Source organism: Canis lupus, chromosome 33 (genome assembly GCF_003254725.2).
Source record: "Canis lupus dingo isolate Sandy chromosome 33, ASM325472v2, whole genome shotgun sequence".
Classification (NCBI taxonomy): domain Eukaryota; kingdom Metazoa; phylum Chordata; class Mammalia; order Carnivora; family Canidae; genus Canis; species Canis lupus.
In genome coordinates this window covers 6,658,191-6,677,504 of record NC_064275.1, presented here as the reverse complement: position 1 = coordinate 6,677,504, position 19,314 = coordinate 6,658,191, and the positions used below count along the sequence as shown (strand labels likewise).

Here is a 19,314-nt window from a genome sequence, read left to right as displayed (position 1 = left end):
TGCCAATCATCCTCCTACCCATCCTACTACTAATATATTGGCATAAATGACTGATAATTCTCATGCACAGAAAGTACTATTAGTTATTGAAGGTCACCATGACTAGATGAGAATATATTCCACTTAGCCTTCGGGAAAGAGATTCCCATTTCTGATCTAAACAGTTGAGTTCCACTGTTTTTCATTTCCTCTTGTAATTGTTGGCAAGTGTACATGAAAGCCTACATGTGTACATGTGTAATGCATGTGTGTGCATTGAGCAAGGAGGAGGGAAAAAAGAAAAAGAGAGTCAGACATCTGTTCCATAGGTTTTTAGTAAATGATAGCCATAAAGGACAAATGGATGGATGGATAGATGGATGCATAGTTGCATGCATGGATGGAGACTGATTTTAATCAAAAGTCAGCACCTCTGAGGTGAAGTGAGACCTAAGCCACTTCCTATTTTGAGTCTATTACATATTTTAAAAAAGAAAGAAATGCCAAATGTAAGTCTATCAATCCCTGCTAAATTTTAAACCCTTGTATTTAACAAAGAATTCTGAATTTCTGCAAAAAGTAAGATGATGAAATGTCATTGGGTTATTTATAAGATAATTAGAAGATTTACTGAAAAACTAATTTATTTATTTATTTTTATTATTTATTTATGATAGTCATACAGAGAGAGAGAGAGAGGCAGAGACACAGGCAGAGGGAGAAGCAGGCTCCATGCACCGGGAGCCTGACGTGGGACTCGATCCCGGGTCTCCAGGATCGCGCCCTGGGCCAAAGGTAGGCGCCAAACCGCTGCGCCACCCAGGGATCCCTGAAAAACTAATTTATAGCACACTCTAAATGGCACAGTACAGTAATGGCACAAATTAACAATCAACCATATGATAAGCCTGTACTTCTGTCTATCTTATCAGAGTACATCAGCACTTGAAAACAAATCTCAGGTAAATTTGAGGTCACTGAGAATCAATATAAGTTTTCCAGTGCTAATAAGTGGGTTGGGACATAAACATTCTGGCATCACTAGGGCAGTAACCACCTGGAGTAATTGAAAGTCGGTTCTGTGTGTTTTAAAACTCAACTGGAGAAGTATTCATTAGAATTGATTATGTTTAAAAAGAAATCAGCAGTATTTTAAGTTATGATTTACCAAGAAGTCACTGGTAGGCCAGAGTTGATTGCTTGAGAAGGGACTTGGCCAGAGTTGATTGCTTGAGAAGGGACTCTGCTCTTGAAAGTTTTTATTCCTCAAGTCCTTGGGCTGTCAGAGTAGTATCATGACAAAGTTTTTCCCATTTGCATGGTTAAATATACCCCCAAGGGGAAATTTCCTTAGCAAATAACATTTATAGTCAAGGGAATTAAAGAAACTTGATTAAATGAAAGAACGAACAGTTTTTAGGTCAAGACTTAATATTCACTTGATTTAAAAGTACAAGGACAATATTTATCACTGTAAATAGCATCCCATAGCATCCTGCACATGTATTTCTCTCAATGGAGCTGTGAAATAAGTGGCTTATAAAAATGAAACAAAAGCTAACAGTCAATGAGTCAGTGAATGGAAGTAGTCAGGCAATGATCATTACCTCTTTTCTCCTGCTGAATCCCAAACACTCTCTTCTTCTATTCATTCTCATTCATCAGGTTTATGGAATGTCTGCTCAGAGCAAGGTATTGTGCTAGCCTTCATACAAAATCTCAAAAAGCAAGAAAGATGTTTGAGATATCAAGACAGAGGGCAAGGTAGAGTGACTGGCACATAGTGGTCTCTCAATAAATGGCAGCAATTCTTTTCCTTTCTTCTCATTCCCTGGATCTTCTTTATATAAGTGGCATACTTGAGATGTGAAACTTAAATCAGAGGATTGGGAATATATTTGATAAAAGACTTACATTTATGTCAATATAAAAAAATAAAGAACTTACAGATTCAAAAGTTGGCAATAAATGAAAAAAATTTAAAACATGGTATGACAGGATTTTAAGTGATCCTTTCAATGTGGTTTCTATTAATGTTATTATTGTTGCTTTAATGTTTATAGTGCCATAAATAATTAGAGAGGAAGACAGAAGGAAGGAAGGAAGGAAGGAAGGAAGGAAGGAAGGAAGGAAGGAAGGAAGGAAGGAAGGAAAGAGGAGGAAAGGAGAGAGAAAATTGTACAAAGCAAAAATACTTGAGAGTTCTGTAATAGAAAAGACACCATATTCTGGCCTGAGCTCTGCCCTACCTGGGTATCCCTGAACAGAATATTACACAATGTGGCTTTCATTTATATGAACTATAAGATTAGGGAAGCTAACCAGATTTTGCCCCATCATCCCATAGTACAAGCCCAATGAACTAGGTGGCAGATAAGAGAGATAAAAAGTTCTATGCCGCTGTGTGATAGTGTTTATACCCTAAGTTCAAATCCTACTACAAGACACTGAATATGATTTCTACCAGAGTGTGCTAAAGTCAGTCTACAATTCAAACCCTGGTGCCACTATTTATTAGCTCTGTGATATTAGACAGGTTACTTAATCTCTCTGTTCCTCAGTCACCTATCCTACAAGGTCATTATGTAAATCAACTCTGATCCACATAATAAATGTAAAGCATATATTGCATGGCACTCATTAAACATTAAATATGTCATCTATTGTTGTTATTATTACAACAAAGAGTAATACAAACAAAACCAGCAGAGGATAGAAGGGATTAACTTGTATTATAGAAGCAGTACATGATGAAAATACTTAGGTATGTAGTTGGTCATTAGAAGGCTGATGATCAGTAAGCTCAATGACACAGCAGTCTGATGCGGTTACCTAAAAATGCTAAGAAAATGCAAAAGACTTTACACAAAGTCTCTAAAGGGAAAGATAATCCTGATATACTGAAGTAATTTGTTCATTCCGAGCACCAAACTTGTAGAAACAGAGTATGAAAAGACTCAAATGATAAAAATAGGAACAGTTTAAGATTCAGGACAAATGCTGTCCTTTAAAAAGCTGTCATGCCAACGCAATGTATTTATTCAATATGACTCCCCGGAAAGACCAGGAGTAGTCAGTAAAAGTTAGAGGAAGCCAGTTTTCAGTTTGGAATGGAATGGACTTGTTGGAAAAGTAAAAAATCCCTGAAACTATATAGTGCTGACTAATGACAACTGGATGTGCAAGCACTAACTCCTGGAAAGAAAGTTGAAGTTCTCACTCAAGAGAGAATTCAGTCTAAGGGTGAACATAAGGCTTCTGACATCCCTTCCAACCTGTATTCCATGATGTAAATGCCTAATGACATAAGTTGTAATAGCATTTCTCATGTACAGAATGACCATCTGGTAAGCATGCAAGACAATGGTGTTAAATGATAGCACAGAATTAATATTAAAAGTTCAGATCTTTCCATTACATTTTTGGCTGGAGTTGTCAACCCATGGCCAATCTTAGTGGCTTAAGTTGATTACCAGCCATATACAGGTCTTCAATTTAAAAGAAATACAACAAAAATATTGCAATTTTTCACCCATAAAATAGAAAACTAGCTCATTAATGCTCCAAATTATTTCTGTACTTAGGATAAACCTAAGTAAATTATTCTATTCTAATACTAATTGTAATTTCAGACATGTTCTCAGAGTTCTAATGATACTGTTTAATTAAACTATTTTTTTATTTTTCACATTTCCCAAAAGAGATATGCAGACCTGTAAAACATAGTTGGCTGGGTCACCAATTATTTTTGACCTCAGGACAAGTCCTTTAACCTCTCTGAGCTCCAATTATGTCATCTATTTAAAAAGGAGGAACAAGGGATAGCATTAAGTAGAGTAGGTATTGGGCAGCCCCGGTGGTGCAGCGGTTTAGCGCGGCCTGCAGCCTGGGGTGTGATCCTGGAGACCTGGGATCGAGTCCCACATCGGGCTTCCTGCAGGGAGCCTGCTTCTCCCTCTGCCTGTGTCTCTGCCTCTCTCTTTGCTCTCTCTGAATGAATAAATAAATAAATCTTTAAAAAAAAAAAGGTAGAGTAGGTATTGTCTAAGGCCTTTTACACTCTAAAATCTGCTTTTATGAAAAAATTATCCTTCAAAATAAAACTCAAAGCACATTTCTTATTTCTTAATTTGTTCATCATTTTTCCCAGTGAAGATGTCTTTAGCCATAATACTGGGAATTGAAGCATTATTCTATAACACTTCCAGTAACTGCTCTATGACACAGTTTTATTCTGTCCTTTTGGGGTTTGGAAGAAGTTACTTGACTGAAGGAGGGGATTTTACAGTTAGTAGCCATCTTCATATCAAGCAATAATTAACTGTAAATAATGGACAAAGCAGCACTGGGGACAGGAAGGGAGATTATAAAATGTCTCTTATAAATATCTTAGAATGAATCATTTACTCTAACTTTACTTCCTAAATGCTTTATTTCTTCAGACCTTCTAGACCCATTTCCATAAGTTTATTTGATTAAAAGTTTATACTCATGGGTTGCTATATTTACAGTGATAAAAGAAAACGCATAGAATCAACCTACCCATCTGTTTTTCACCCTTAGCCAACTATTCCAATGACAATCCTAAACTATACCAATGATTTCCAACTAATAAAAACTGTTCAACTGTACTTTGAACCCACAGGTCTTTCTCTATAAATATTTAGCCTGAAATCAAGCTCCACAATTATATTCTGTTGAACTACTTTCTTTAAAAATGCACTACTTAAAAAAAAAAACATGGGGTACAAACTATTTGACAAGGTCCCTTTAAAGAGAAACTGGACAAAGCACTAAGAACAATCTGTACTGGCAAGGGACAAAAAAGATGACCTAATAGGTCTTTTCTGTCTCTAATTTCTATGATTCGAGGATTTTTTTACTCCTGCAGTAATACTTGTGAGTTTAACAGTTTCTCAAAACTATTATTAGTTACCAAGGAAACACAAAATGTTTGCAGAAATAAATAAGCAAATGGACTGGACCTAAATAGCAGGGTTTTCCAGCTTCCCATTTAATAATCTTATGGTGGCGTCATATTATCAATTCTTCAGTCTCTCCAAGTCATTCTGCTCACCTACTGGCATGCTCACTGGAGTCCCATAGCCAACTCATAGCATCCCATGTAAACCAAGAACAAGAGGTTCCTGGATCAACAGAAGTGTCTCTATTAAACGTAGACTTTGATGCTTCACTTGTTGGGGAACAAAAACTATAGCATGGTCCGTGGGACAGCAGGCAGTGGGTTGGCTTTGTGACCACCATTTCTAGGGACAATATGCTAATATATGCTTTTAAATGACCCACTGTCTACAGAAAAGCATTGAACGTGATAAAATATATAAAGACAGTACATACTTGGCCCATAGTATGTACTGGGAAAACACAGGGAAAACAAAGTGTTTTATAAATGTTTATGAAAAGACTAAAAGGGAACATAGTATGGTTTGGCCCTTGAACAGTGTAGGGATTAGGGGCACCATATCCTGTGCAGTCAAAAACCTGCATATAAATTTGCCTCCCCAAAACTTAACTACTAATAACCTACCACTGACCAGAAGCCCTACTAATAACATTAATAATTAACATATTTTGTATATGCATTACATATGTATTATATTCTGATAACAAAGTATGCTAAAGAAAAACATTAATTGGACAGCCCGGGTCGCTCAGCAGTTTAGCGCCTGCCATCGGTCCAGGGCGTGATCCTGGAGACCAGGGATCAAGTCCCACATCGGGCTCCCTGCATGGAGCCTGCTTCTCCCTCTGCCTGTGTCTCTACCTCTCTTTCTCTGTGTGTGTGTGTGTGTGTGTGTGTGTGTCTCAGGAGTAAATAAATAAAATCTTTAAAAAAAGAAAAAAAAATAATAAAATAAGGAAAATACATTTACAGTACTGCACTGTAAAAGGTCTGCATAAAAGTGGACCCATGCAGTCCCAACCTGTTTAAGGGTCACCTGTATATTGAATTAATAGTTGGCAGTATTCATGTGGTAGGACTAGATGTAAAATGTCTTTTCTACTTTTCCACATTTTCCAAATGATCATGGGCACCGAACTATTCTAAAATTGATTTTTAAAGCCACAAAAAGTCGTGTTAATAACAGGCTTCCTATTCTCTAGTGTTACGGCTGTATTACCACTGACACAGTTGCTGTAAACAGCCTGAGTTTGCTGTCAAGGGTATTCGTCCCTTTTCTAAAATCTAAGTCAGCTTAGGTATGTGTAGGAATAGTTGAAGGGCTTCTGGAAACTTCAAGGACTACAGAGGACAGGAGATTTGGGTTGCAGCAAGAGGGTCTCTGTGTAAATCTGTGTTACTCTAAGCCCATTAACTGTTGGTGAAAGGCTCTGGGTGCACAATGCATGTGTTATGCTGCCCGGAGACGTGGCAGATTTTGGGCGGGCACTTACGCACATGCAGACTAGGAAGAAGACACGTGGGCAACAGAAAGAAGAGTGAAAGGAACAGGTTACAAAACTGATTGTTCAGGGTGCCTGGCTAGCTCAGTGGGTAGAATGTGGGCCTCTTGATCTCAGGGATGTGATTTCAAGCCCCGTGTCGGGCATGGAGCCTACTTAAAAAATAAAATAAAATGCTATTAAAAAGAAAAAAAAGGAAACTGTTCTTGGCCTGGAGAGAAGGTACTTTTGCCCTCAGACTTCCCTTTTGGCTCCACATTCTCCAGCTGCCCACCTGTGATGCTCAGTCCCTTCCTCTTCAGCTGTGCAGCAGCAGACAAGAGATGAGCCCTGGACACAGGGCAGGCTAGCACAAGGCTCACAAAGTTGCTTTGCAAGGAACCTGCCAGTGAGATATTAGTGTTAAAGTGTTCCCTGAGGTGGAATACTTTAATGCCAAAGACTCACACCCTGGCCAATCCAACAGCAGCCTGATGTAGTGCAAGACTGCCGAACTGCCTTTCCCCGTGCCATCCTGGATTTGTCTCCACTATGCTCAGCTTCTCGTATAGGACTATGCCTGTGATAAGAATTGTTTTCCTTTGCGTGTTATACTGTTTTCACATACACTATTTTATAGAGGCAAAGGAGCAAACATATCACATTCAAAGTTAGTGTTACTATCCCATAAATTCCAGCAGAGCTTGCAGGGGGCAGTGCACACGACCCTGATGAAAAGAAGCAGTAGTGAAAACTGTGGGCAACTATAAGAAAGGTGCAGTTAATTATGAATAGTGCTTTTCTTGTACTTATTTGGACGACTAAAGACTTTGCCAGTCACAAGAAGAAACAAAGGCAGGGAGACAGGACATGAAAGAAATAGTCACTTCACAAAGAGAAACCAGCTGTGACATGCTTAGTAACATGTTAATGGTATTTTTAAACAGTTATATAACAACATTGTGTACATTGCTAATAACATCGGTTACTGTGGTCACTGCATCGAATTCCCAGAATTAGCTTGAGCCATAGGAAATCGCTGATATTCAACTGTTTTTGACTAATAAAAGTGATTCGTATAATTCAATTAAATTGATATGTCCTGGTTTCTACCCTTGTTGTCTATAAACCCTTCTTCCTCATTAGAAAGCAATTAGATTGGAAGATAAATTTCTTTGTACCATTTCCAAATAACAAAGCTACTACTGATTTAGATCATAAATTCAAATTACTTATTCTAGAAAGGTTTTAAATTTGTAGTTATACTTATTTGTAGGAAATTTTGGATTATTAAATGAGAAGGGACACATTGCAGTTGGACAATAAAATTTTCAGTAAAAAAGGAAGTAAAATTTTCTCAGCCAAGACTGAAGCACAGCAGTCATAACTCTATTCTTTTAATAAATATATGTCAGAAGCCAAGAAAACAAAAATTACATCTCAACGAGAATGTTCATAGGAAGGGGGAAGGAAATAAAAGTCTACTTGTTGACTCATGTGGCCAGTAGAACTTAATACCAATGGCTGGTTGGAGTTTCCAATACAAGATTCAGAGTGTTCTTGAGTCGGATAAAGATTCCCCTGGCTCAAGAACCTTGACTTTCATCGGTCAGAAAATTGTCATAATATCTAATTTTATTAGACCAAAACATGTTGCCAATACCCTCAAAAAAGTTGTCTTGGTCAATATACAAATCCATGATGTCTCCAATGTAAATGACTTCTCTATGGTCATTTATTTAGTGCATAATTCAGGTGGCTCTGGCGGGTGGTCAGCAAAGGTCAGTCTTGATTTTCCTGCTTTAACATTCAGTCTGGAAAATAAAGATAGAAACTTCTCAACTAAATCCAAGCACTTCTTTACTAACACTTCTGAGAGATTCTGAGAAAATCATTAAGAGAAGACTAAGGCTGTATATACACTCTAGGTCAAATCACTATATTTGTTACTTTATTAGCAGTATGACCTTGGTGAAGCCCTTTACCCTTCCAAATGAGTTTCTTCATCTGAAAAGTGTGACTAATACCACCTTACAATGGTATTAGTCAATGATGTAGTACTTGTAGAACATTAAGCACAGTGACTAGCATGAACTAAAAGCTCAACAAATGTTATTATTGGTTTCTGAAGAATGGTATATACCATGATCTCAGTCTGAATGCTGAGTCATAGCTGGGCTGGAGATCACTGTTCAGGGATTAACACAGCACCAGGCAAGGCACACAAGGAGGAGGAGTGTAATTCTCTTTTCTCTTGCTTCATAACCCCAGACAAGTGTTATATCCACTTAACTTCTCTGTTCTTCAGCTACTGCAGCTAAAGAAAAGGAGGAAATAATGCTGACATATTTAACAGTGGAAGTGGGAAGTCAAAAATACAGAAGTAAACGCAAAGCATAAGTACAAAAATGTGGGAAAGAAATAAAAGCTAATGTCCAATGTTAGGACACCTCTGTACCTATCAGTGGGGAAAAAAAGGCAAAACCAGTTACAAAAATGATGGCTTTGGGTAAAGATACTTTGTTACCAGTTTGAAATTGAGATACAGGTATTTCTGCAACTTTTACAACAATCCTTTTATTTCATTTGTAAGGAATCAATGCAACTTTCACAACAATCATTTTATTTCATTTGTAATGAATCAAATATAGCATAAAAGTCTCAAAGACATGTTTAATAAGTACAGGGCAAAGCACAGAAGACTAAAAAGATTCAAATATACTTCACAGCTACAAGGTAAAATAACAAAACTAACAAACCAGTATCTAAAATGTTAATATGACAGTGCAAATTAAATATTAAATTTTAAGCTCAGTTGAAGGGTATGGCATTAGCTTCTCAAAACACTATATATAAAAAGCACAAGTTTAGCAGGCTTCTCAGTAGAGGATGATCTGGAAGGACTGTCAAAGTGAGCCTACAGTTTAGCAAAGAGGATAACACGTTTGTGTGCCCCGTATCCTTTTTTCACCATTTTCACTAACTATATATTCTCTGCTACCAGCCTTTCTGTACTCCACACTAAGGAAAAGAAACAAACTATTTTCATTATTCCTGTTTGACAACGCATATGAAAACAATAATTCTATAAACATATAGATATATCATAATTGGAAGCAATCTTATTTTAATGTTTATTTAAAAAGAGTTAAATAGACCTAAGTCATTAGAACCACTCAATTCATTTGAAAGCTTGCAAATAAGGCAGCCACGTCTCTAATTAACTTAGCAGATTCATCTAGTTGGCTAGGACTTCAGAGATTACTTCTCTCATTGATGTGCAAAATAATTAGATGGCTAATTTTTACTTCCCAGTAAAAGAATTTATGAAAGTGAATCTGCTCCATACTAGATGGTAACAGGCTTAATTCAGTCATATTTGATCAGTTTCTTTTTTCTTCTCATGTCTTTGCTGGTAGAAGAGAACACGTGGATTAAAACTGGTCCTGAAGTTCTATTTTTATACTCTGTCTTGAAAGTACAGCAAAATACATTTATTTTTTTTTAATAAATACTTCCTTTGCCAAATAAACATTAGTTTGAACTACTTTTGTTAAAACACAGACATGCAGAAATGAGGAACTAGGAGGTTCTTTCAAGAAAAACACTGAAAAACGTAAGATTTCATCTGGCCTTCCCATCATCACTTTTAGAATTGTTTGGTAGTTACATCATCAGGAAATAAAATACTATCCTCTGAGGACCCCTACTCCTTACAAAAAGGAAAGAGAGGGTTTGAAGTCTAAATCACTCCCGGGATGTCTACAAAGGGGAAAAAAAAAAAAAGCAAAAAACAAAACAAAACAAAAAACCCCACCAAACAAACAAACAAAAAGGCTTCTGGTTCCCTCTCCCGCCTCCCCCCATGCAACCAAAAAAAAAAAAAAAAACCCCAAAAAACAAAAAAACTAAACAAAACAAACTCCTCCAAATGTAACAAAAATGTATTTACAGAAGTTTAATGAAGAATAACAGGATGTGCACTTAGGAATCTGGAGCAATCACAGGAGCTTTAAAGCCCCGGAGGGAGAAGAGCTGCGAAGGGATCGAGGCCGCCCGGCGCGGACCGGGTCAGGCGGGGGGGCGGGGGCGGGGGCGGGGGCGGGGGGGGGGCCGGGCCCGACGGCCGGTTCACACGGGCGCTGCTCCTGCCGCCGCCGCCGCCGCCGCCGCCGCCGCTCCTGCCGCTGTCACCGCGCCCCGCCGCCCGCGCCGCACACGCGGAGCGCCTTATAAGGCAGCGCGTGACGTAACGCCCTTAGGCCGGGCGCGCTCGGCGCCCCGCTCGCATTGTTCGGGCGACTCCCGGAGCGCGCGCAGCCCTCTCGCGGCGCCGCCAGACGCGGCCCCCGCCCGCCCCGGCCCCCGGCCCCCCGCCCCGGCCCCGGCCCCGGCCCCGGCGCAGGCAGCTCAGGTAAGCGCGGCCGAGCCGCCGCCCCCCGGCCAGGCGGCCCTCGTGGCTCTGGAGGGAGCAGCATCCCGAGCCGCACGCAGGTCTCGGCAGGCGGTCCAGTGCGCGCCAGCTCCAAGACCCTTCTCGACTCACACAACTCTTAGGAAGTTTACTCGCACGGAGAAGCAGATGTGGGATCGGACGCTTACGCGATCAGTGCCGGGGGACGACTCTGACCCGCCCCCGGGCGAGCCACCGCGGGGCTCTGCGGGCGTCGAGGACGGGGGGGGGGGGGGGGGGGGACCACCGCAGCGCGGCCGCCCCACGCCCTCGGGCGCACGGGAGCGGGGAGCGGAGGCCGAACCCTGCCGCGCACCTGGCAGGGGTGTCCCGGGTTGCACCCCGCCCCTTGGTGAATCTTCATATAAAAGGCTAGAAAAATCCCCGTGAGAAATACATCTTGTAAGCAGGATGACTCTAACTTAAACAGTTAAACACTTTGTAAGCTTCAAAAAAAAAAAAAATCTTACAGACTCTGATCTGTCTTAAAAGCATTTGTCAATTTGTACATGGAGGGAACTCTCATAATTTTGAGTTCCAACTTCTTCAAATCTAGTCAATGCATAAATGACAAACTGCGCTGAAAATTAAAGATAACGCTAGTTTCCCTAGAGTAATATTTTGGAAATAGTTTGTTACGTAGAAATACTAATTTAAAAAAGTAAAGTCTGTAGAAGAATTTTGCTAATCAATGACATGTTGAACTTTAAAGTTACATCTAAACCCTGAACAGGCTATTGCTATAAATGAACCCTTACCATAGGATAATGGAACACCTGAATGAAAATCTGCACATTTTACTTTACTCTTCAGAATAAAAACTAGAAGAGTTAAGAAAATATGCTACGTCTCATTTAAAACATTGATATAGGAGATGAAAAAAATCATTTATCATTCAAACTTTATTTGGCCTGAACATACACTGTAAAATAAAACTTAAGAAATGTATGACTGAATTATTTCCCTTTTTAAATATCCTCTGTATTTTATGTATCATTTGAAACGGCATTTTTATATGCCCCAAACTCAAGATTTATCTGTGTTTCAAGTAATTCCTGTGGTTGAGTATTTTAAAGCATATAATATTGGTGCCTACTACTTTTGCTTCACAGTTTTGTTTTGTTTGCTAATTTTGTTTGGACCAATGCAAGATTTTGGTTTTAGTATTTTAAAAGAAAAATTATATGTTATTTGGTCTGAAGATAGGCTATATAAACTGCAGGTTAGTATAGAAAAGTAGGATTTCCCCAAAACTATTATTTCAAATCTAGGGAAGCCTACCATAATGAGAAGAAAGAGGGGCCAACACCCAGGTCACTGTGAAGTACAAAATATGCAATAGAAAAGTTTTTTATTTGATACAGTCTGTAATTGGAAACCGAAAAATTCTCGCTTTGGTAAAAAGGTATTCCACTCTTTTGGATCTGATAGAGGAGGAGGGAAACAGAAACCATCAATTATTGTTTCAGCTATACCCAGAGTGCCATCTGTACCATAAACTATAGCTCAACTGTTGAAAATCATAACCTTTATTAAATCTCTAACAGCTGTGTTTCCCAGGGTCTGCATTTTATTTTTTTTATAGGCAAGCATCATTTTTTTTTAAATCTTTATATGACACATTTCAATATTCCACACTTTTTCCCAATTATTAACTATAAACCATGGTTCAAATAACAAATCACCCATTAAGACCCTTTTAAAACTGAAAGTTGAATAAGATTTATTGTGGATACATTATCACACAGTGGGTTCTCTGAGCATTTCTTAGTCCTTGGGACAATCTATATGATGGAAAAAATGTTTTAGATAGAGTGAATGTAAGTTTTTACACTTCCAAATAAAGCACACATTAATTTTACCTTAATAAATTCATTTGTCCTTTTATGGCAATTAAATGTGAAGCACTGATATTTTTGTGATATTTTCCTAATGCTGTGATGGAGTCTGCAGAAAGAGCCAATATGAAAACACAGATCAAGCTTTGACTTTTTAAATTTTCAAGTCTAGTTGCAATTCCCATAAATTTGCCTTCTCAAAAGGCTCTGAATTTTGTTTTAAGGTTCTTTGCTGCCTCTTCCCCTCCCCCCCCCCCCAAGAAGTGACTTTGGTAATAAATGGATTTTAGAGTAAAAAAGTAAAAACGGAGGTCCAAGAATAAAATTTCATTTTCTTCTTAGGTCATGTTCTGTCTATATCTAATGTTTCAGAGCAAAGTGAATGCTTTTACGAGGTGAACAGAGGAAAAAAAAATACAGCCTCCTCTTTAAGGGGAAAAGGAAGGGGGGCAGGAAGAGAACTATTTATAAAAGACTGGATATTGTGGCATAATAACCAAAAAATGTAAAACAATATTGGTCTCAACCTGCTTCACGTACTGAAATCTGTTGTTCACATAGCCAGGCATTATCTTTGAAAAATCTAAGACATCTTACCTTATCATTAATTTTCAATCATTTTTAAAGTTTATTTAACTTGTCTTTGACTATGAATGTAGCTTCACTGTAATCTGATTGGTTAGTCTGTAAATTATGTTTTCAATGAGGATTTAAAGATGAAGAGACATTGCATAAGCAGCCGGCATCACACACTTTAAAAGAAACATTTCTCTGGCTGCTTCTGCCATCACTACGGTATTTGTGGGCCCACCAATTCAATCACTTATGTTTAATATGTGCTGGTCAGTTTCTACTTTGAATGTTAGGTGCACTAAATCCTAGCGGATCATCCCAACACTGTTGTAAGCCCTCCTACATCCTTCTTCTTCTTCAAAATGAGAGTTGCAATGATCTCTCCCCTGGCTTTCTTCTGTACTAACATTACCTGTAATTAGGAAAGCTGGGCAAAACAAAAGTAGAGAGGCTCTCCAAGGAAAGTCCCTTGGTTCTTTTTCAGATATGGGAAAAGCATTCCCTTTTCATGCTTGTTCTCTCAGATGCTTTAGCAGATTAAGATAGGACAGGGGCAGTTTTAATTCTGAGCTCCAAAACAGTTAGCATTAGCAGTGTTCTTTTTCCAGCCTGACCATCCTCACATTCTTATCCTTATTGGTTCCAAAATCAGATTAACTCTTAAAGATACAAGTACTATTTTTAAATGACAAACTTGAGGAATGGTGTGGGGGGGGAGGGGGAGTTGGTGGGTGGTTGGGGATAGAAAGTATGTAAAGAAGTGTGTATGTAAGTGTACCATTAGGGCAGGTAAATGTAGCCAAACCTACACCCAACTTCTTGTTTTTGTTTATAACTACTGATTCTAGCCTAACGGACAGTTTTATCAGTAAAAGAACATAAACACTCAACTCCACAAATTTAAGTTTGAGAAGAAACTTGCTAAGTTTTTCTATATGGACAATGAAATGCCCTAGGCCCCAGAGAGTGTACACAGACTCTCTCTGTCTCTCTCTTCTCTCTCTCTCTCTGGCAAGGAATGTCCACAGAGCTTTATAGCTAGAAGAAGCTGTTTGGCCATCTGATCCAAATGCCTCACCTTACAGAAGAAACTGATGTTCACAGTGTGACTTGGCTCAGGGACAGAGTTACTCAGAGACAGAGCCAGGGCCCCCTGCATTCTTGGGCTATAGCCTTTGCTTTCTCCTTAAATTAGTGCTAGGAAGAGATGAGGGCACAATCCCCAGAAGAAGCCTTGGCACTAAAGGTGTTAATTTGGATATAAAACCCATTAAAAAAAGAAAGAGGAAAGGTTCAAAGTTCTTGTTAATAAGCATAAGCAGTAAGAAGGCCAGTGGAATGGAGGGAGGTGAAAGCCAATAGAATCCAACCAGGCTATTACAATGGAAGGGGTGATAAAAGGAAGACAAAGAAAACAAATAATAACTGTACTTAAAGGTCCTCGGGTGGCAAAGCTCACTCTGCTTGGAAGCTAAGTGGTTCCCCAGGAAGAATATATGCTCTATGTCAAAGACATTAACTTGATAACTGACCTCTTCTCAGCATCTTCCAACTAAGCATTCTGCACTCTCCAGCCTTCCCCAGCTAGCAGATTCCCTTTTAAAACTCAGTTACTCAATGCCTTTAAAACAACCTCCTCAAAAACTGCAAAGGAAATAATGAAGGCTATAAGCTCCTGGTGATACTTAATCCTGCTTTACTTTCCTTTACACAATGCATTGCTACATGACATTAAATTACATATTAACTGCTTCTTTGTTTATCGTCTGTCTCTAGGACTATAAACTCCTTGAGGGTCAATTTTGCAAGCAACTTCATTCCTAACACCTGGCAAAGTACCTTATTATAGTTAGTAGGTGTGTCACTGGGACAAGTAGGGTGTTGGATAAATGCACAAACAAATAAATTACAACCTCGAAGCTCCTTATTTGCTAAGGAAAGTGGGCTAGGAAGGGCCTCTTTGTCAAGATTCTGTTCAGTAGCCCAAAACATATCTCTGCCACTGTCTGAAGTAACCACACAGAACTGACTACAAACACAAAAATCCGGAAGCTCAGGCTCAAATGAAGTCAACGTAGCAAAATCTACTTTGTACTATATCCTATGCGTTGTATAGGTAGACTAAGTCAGATGCTTCTCTGCTCTCTGCCTACTCTGCCTGCCTCACTTTAACTTCCTCCCCCAAATAATGAGAATAAAGGTGGTGAAAGAGTACCATGTGAATGGCTGTGGGGCATGGAGTGGATAGGAAGCAAGATATGGATGAGCAGATTGTAGTGGTTTTTGTCTTTAAGGAAGGGTAGGTTTGTTCCTCTGTCTTCCCTAATCTCTGTGCCTCAGTGGAAAGCCTAGAAGATGCAGTCATTGGCCCAAAAAGCTTGTCCTTGCCATAACTAAAAACCAGGAAATTACCTCTTCCTAAGCATACACTTTGATTCTGAAGTTTCTGTGGGTAGTTCAGTGCATCTGCCAGGTTTTACAGAAAAGGAGTAACTTTTCTATAGTTTCAGTTAGGTAATTTCCATGTCAACCTTTGAAGCCAGCCTAGGGCTTGTAACTCTTCCTCAGCAGCAAACGTTTACTGAGTATCTTTCAGGTATTGTGCTAATAAGCACAAGGTAGGACAACAGGCCCAGCAACTAAGTTCTCCACACACCATACCATGTCACTAACCCAGGTATACCTACTAACACTGACGGGCCCCATGTTTGTGACAATGACTAAGATCACCAGCAGCTCTTGCACAATGGTCCTGTCCCTGCTCTTTTTTTTTTTTTTTTTTAATGGGCTGATAAAAGCAACATAGGTAAGACAGGTCAGCTGTACGTAAAAATTAAGTTAAGGTAAACAATGTAGGACTGTTAAAGAAAAACCAAACCCAACCAGAATAGAGTCAGTCCTCAAGCTTACTTGCGTACTTACTAATGATACTAAATTGGCATGGACAACTAGTGTTATCTCAGTTTTAAGACTAAAGACTAGGAATAATGGTTCATAAATCCAAGTTCCACTCTTCTTGTCTCTACCATCTATTCCCTGGGTAAGCCTCCTGTAGCCTTGGCTTCCACAAACCTAAAAAAAAAAAAAAAATGAGACACTGTCATCCACCATAAGCATCTCTAAATACTGGGGAAGGATAGAATAATGAGCAGTAACAACTAAGGGTACTCTGATTAAATAGAACCAAAGACCATATAAAAATATAATACTGATCATATCATTACAGAAAAAATAGCTAAAGAAATTGGGAGGAATGTGTGGAGAAAAGTCCACTTGTAAGCACAGAGAAAAGATGAACAGAACTGTAGTATTTGAGCCTGTGAGAGCTTCACATCATTGCACCAAGGATGGCCTCAAAGATGAGGTCAGCCCTTCAGATGGGTGGCTGAGACAGAAGCAAATCTGCCAGATTCACTGTATCTCATGGCCCACCAGTCTTGGAACAAAAGTTTAAAGGTGAAATAAGTTTTTCTCCCTCTTTTTAAAATTCTTTTTTAAGTGAACCAAAACAAAAAACAAATCTCTGAGCAGAAATCATAAAAGGAATGTAAAACATTCATCACATTTGGGCTGACAAGACTTAAGTGACTGCTGCTGCTTGTGAAGAAAAGGAAGTGGCTGCTTGCCCTAGGAGTTTGAGAAGAGCCGGAGAAAGTTCCTTCTTGCTAAAGACAAAGGGCCATGTAGTGAGATGCTATGCAAGTCTCTTAGCCTTAGTTTGTTAGTCTGTTAACTGGAAATGGCAGAGGATGTAAATCACCCTGTGGAGTTCTGTGAGAAGTAATCCTTTGCTGCTAAAGGGAAGGTCATCTGTTCTTTAAAAATAATACTGATTCATTTATTATCAAGATAAACATTCATATTATTAAAAGAAATACATTATGTTTGAAGTTGCATATCACCCTTCAGGCTTTCATGCAACTAGATAAATGCGGCTGACAGATCTTTCAGATAAAGGTGAGAACAATTCTGTCAAGTGATTTGGGGTTCCACTCAATTCCCCCAAAATTATGCTTCACAAGATTCTTCTTACAATCCTATAAAATTCATTGGGCTGGATAAAGATGCAAAGAATCACAGTCAAAGTTCAGATTCTCTGGCTGGACTTCCCCCATCTGGACTTTATTTAAATTTGTCTTCAAGAGAATTGCTCATTTCACTAAAGGACTGTCCCTCCTCAGAAGTGACAGGAACAAGAGGAACAAAACTTTATTTCTTTTTCTGCTCTAATAATAATAAACAAATTCTGAGAACTTTAGGTATTATTCAGCCCAAGAGAGAGTTATGCTCCCCTTAAGAAATGGTTCTTCTCACCTCTCAATCATTTGGTCATCAAGGACATACTGAACTCAAACCAATATGGGGGTTACAGAGGTATGAAATCCTTCATGGAACTTAGCGTTCAAGCACAAAACTAATATACCAAAACAAATTAGAAAGTGGAATAAAAGAATATAAAGCATTTGTGTTACAAAACTGTAAGGGCTTTGGGGACTCAGAAAGGGGGAATCAGCCAGACAAGTTAAGGAACAACATTCAAAGGAAAGATGGGAACTGAAATGGAAATGGAAGCTACTGAATGGAACATTCCAAAAAAGATGGCACATTTATTCCTTGGAAATCTACTATGGAAAGGGAATCTGAGGTAAAAAGAGAAGGGTTGAACCAGGATCCAAACACCCAAACTATAATTTTTAAATCCATTATTTGGCTTTCAGAACAACCTGGCCTTATGTAGAAAGGAAGTCATCTTAAATGATTTCAATCCTTAAAATAAATATTAAATATGGCAGTAAGGCAGTTGGCATAGAGCAGGACCCATAGCAAATACTCAGTAAATGGTACCTATTATTTGTCTAGTTATGCTACAAAGATGGTGCTCCATCATCATCTGGGCTATAAATAGGGTTCCACCAGGTTTAGGCAGAAGGGGTTGCCTCAGCACCAAAGAGGAGGTGCTCTGTAGGATGCAGTCTAGAAGAGCTCATGTTCTTTTATACCCAGCCATAATGTGATCAAGCCTTTTGGAGAGAATCCATGTGTCTAGTGCCTAACCTCAGCTGCTCTGAAAAGTAAGGCTATCTTTTATTCTGATTTCCCTGCTAGAAAGGAATCCCTCTTATGAGAAACCCACATGAGCTTTCCAAAGGGTGTTTAGTCACCTGAAATAAGAAGCAAGTTGCTGAGTAGTTAAAGGACCAAAGAGAAAAAGGATTAAAAGCTAGCCTGGAATCTCCCTGTTTTACTTTGAAAGCCCTATCATGCCTGGGAGGCACGCAAATAAAACAAATGGGTAAGACCAATCTTACAACATGGGCTAAAGAGCTTATATCACATCCTAGCCATGGACAAAAAAGAATCCCTGTCAGAAACTAGTAGTCTAAGTACTTCTTCCTAGGTGTTCATTTTTTAGTTTCAATGTACTTTCAAACTTTCAATGTACTTAACATTTTAAGTGTCAGACGCTGAAAAGATTTATTTCTTTACTTTTACAGCATAGTTATAACCTTGATCAACAATATTTGGCATAACAACCAAAAATAAATCTGAATTCCATGTAATTCCAATTAAGGTTCCATGTATTTACGAACTGTGGGGTCCTCGATAAGTCACAAAATAATGATGAAACAAAATATACATTTTTAACATACTAATTTGCATACAATGCTATACAAAAAAGAAGGGAGGAAAGGAGTTGGAAGGTTGGTGGGGTTTTTATTCTGTGGAACTGAGATTTGAGCGTCATCAAAGGCTTTGTGAACCTTTGAAATCAAATTGTACATTGCAGCTGAGGTGATAGGCGGATGAGGCAAAGTCCTAGAGATAAGTCAGTAGCACATTTTGGTCCAGCATTCCCTGTCCATCAGATACACAGCTCTTTTGAAAGTGGCTTTTCTGTTGTTTGAAAATTGGGGTCTTCTTTGTTCTTGGCTATGAATGAGTGAACTTTAAAAGTGAAGAATAGTGAAATCAGTATTTTTAAAAACACCCTTTTCAACTACTGCAAATCTGAAATAGTTTGACCTTTCTTAAAATACAAATCACACAATGGAATATTACTCAGCC

General features: G+C 38.8%; 2 protein-coding genes and 1 long non-coding RNA gene across 15 annotated transcripts in view; 1 reads left to right on the top strand and 2 right to left on the bottom strand.

Moving 5' to 3' along the window:
- COL8A1 (collagen type VIII alpha 1 chain) overlaps positions 1 to 19,314 on the bottom strand; it is a 531,560-nt gene that overhangs the window by 305,472 nt on the left and 206,774 nt on the right. The window lies entirely within an intron of this gene.
- The window catches only part of FILIP1L (filamin A interacting protein 1 like), a 294,355-nt gene that overhangs the window by 232,104 nt on the left and 42,937 nt on the right, over positions 1 to 19,314 (top strand). Inside the window, exon 1 of one of the 9 annotated variants that reach the window (XM_025416697.3) lies at positions 10,679 to 10,798. The exons of the other annotated variants lie outside the window; for them this stretch is intronic. The gene's annotated coding sequence lies outside the window, so the exon portion shown is untranslated. Of the gene's footprint in view, positions 1 to 10,678; positions 10,799 to 19,314 lie in introns of those variants that run through there. 9 annotated transcript variants of the gene reach the window in all.
- On the bottom strand, positions 7,780 to 10,440 carry LOC118353227 (uncharacterized). Its single transcript, XR_004811775.2, has 3 exons — positions 10,337 to 10,440; positions 8,528 to 8,701; positions 7,780 to 8,198 (listed from the first exon to the last, which is right to left on the bottom strand). It is a non-coding gene; the product is annotated as an uncharacterized LOC118353227 (long non-coding RNA).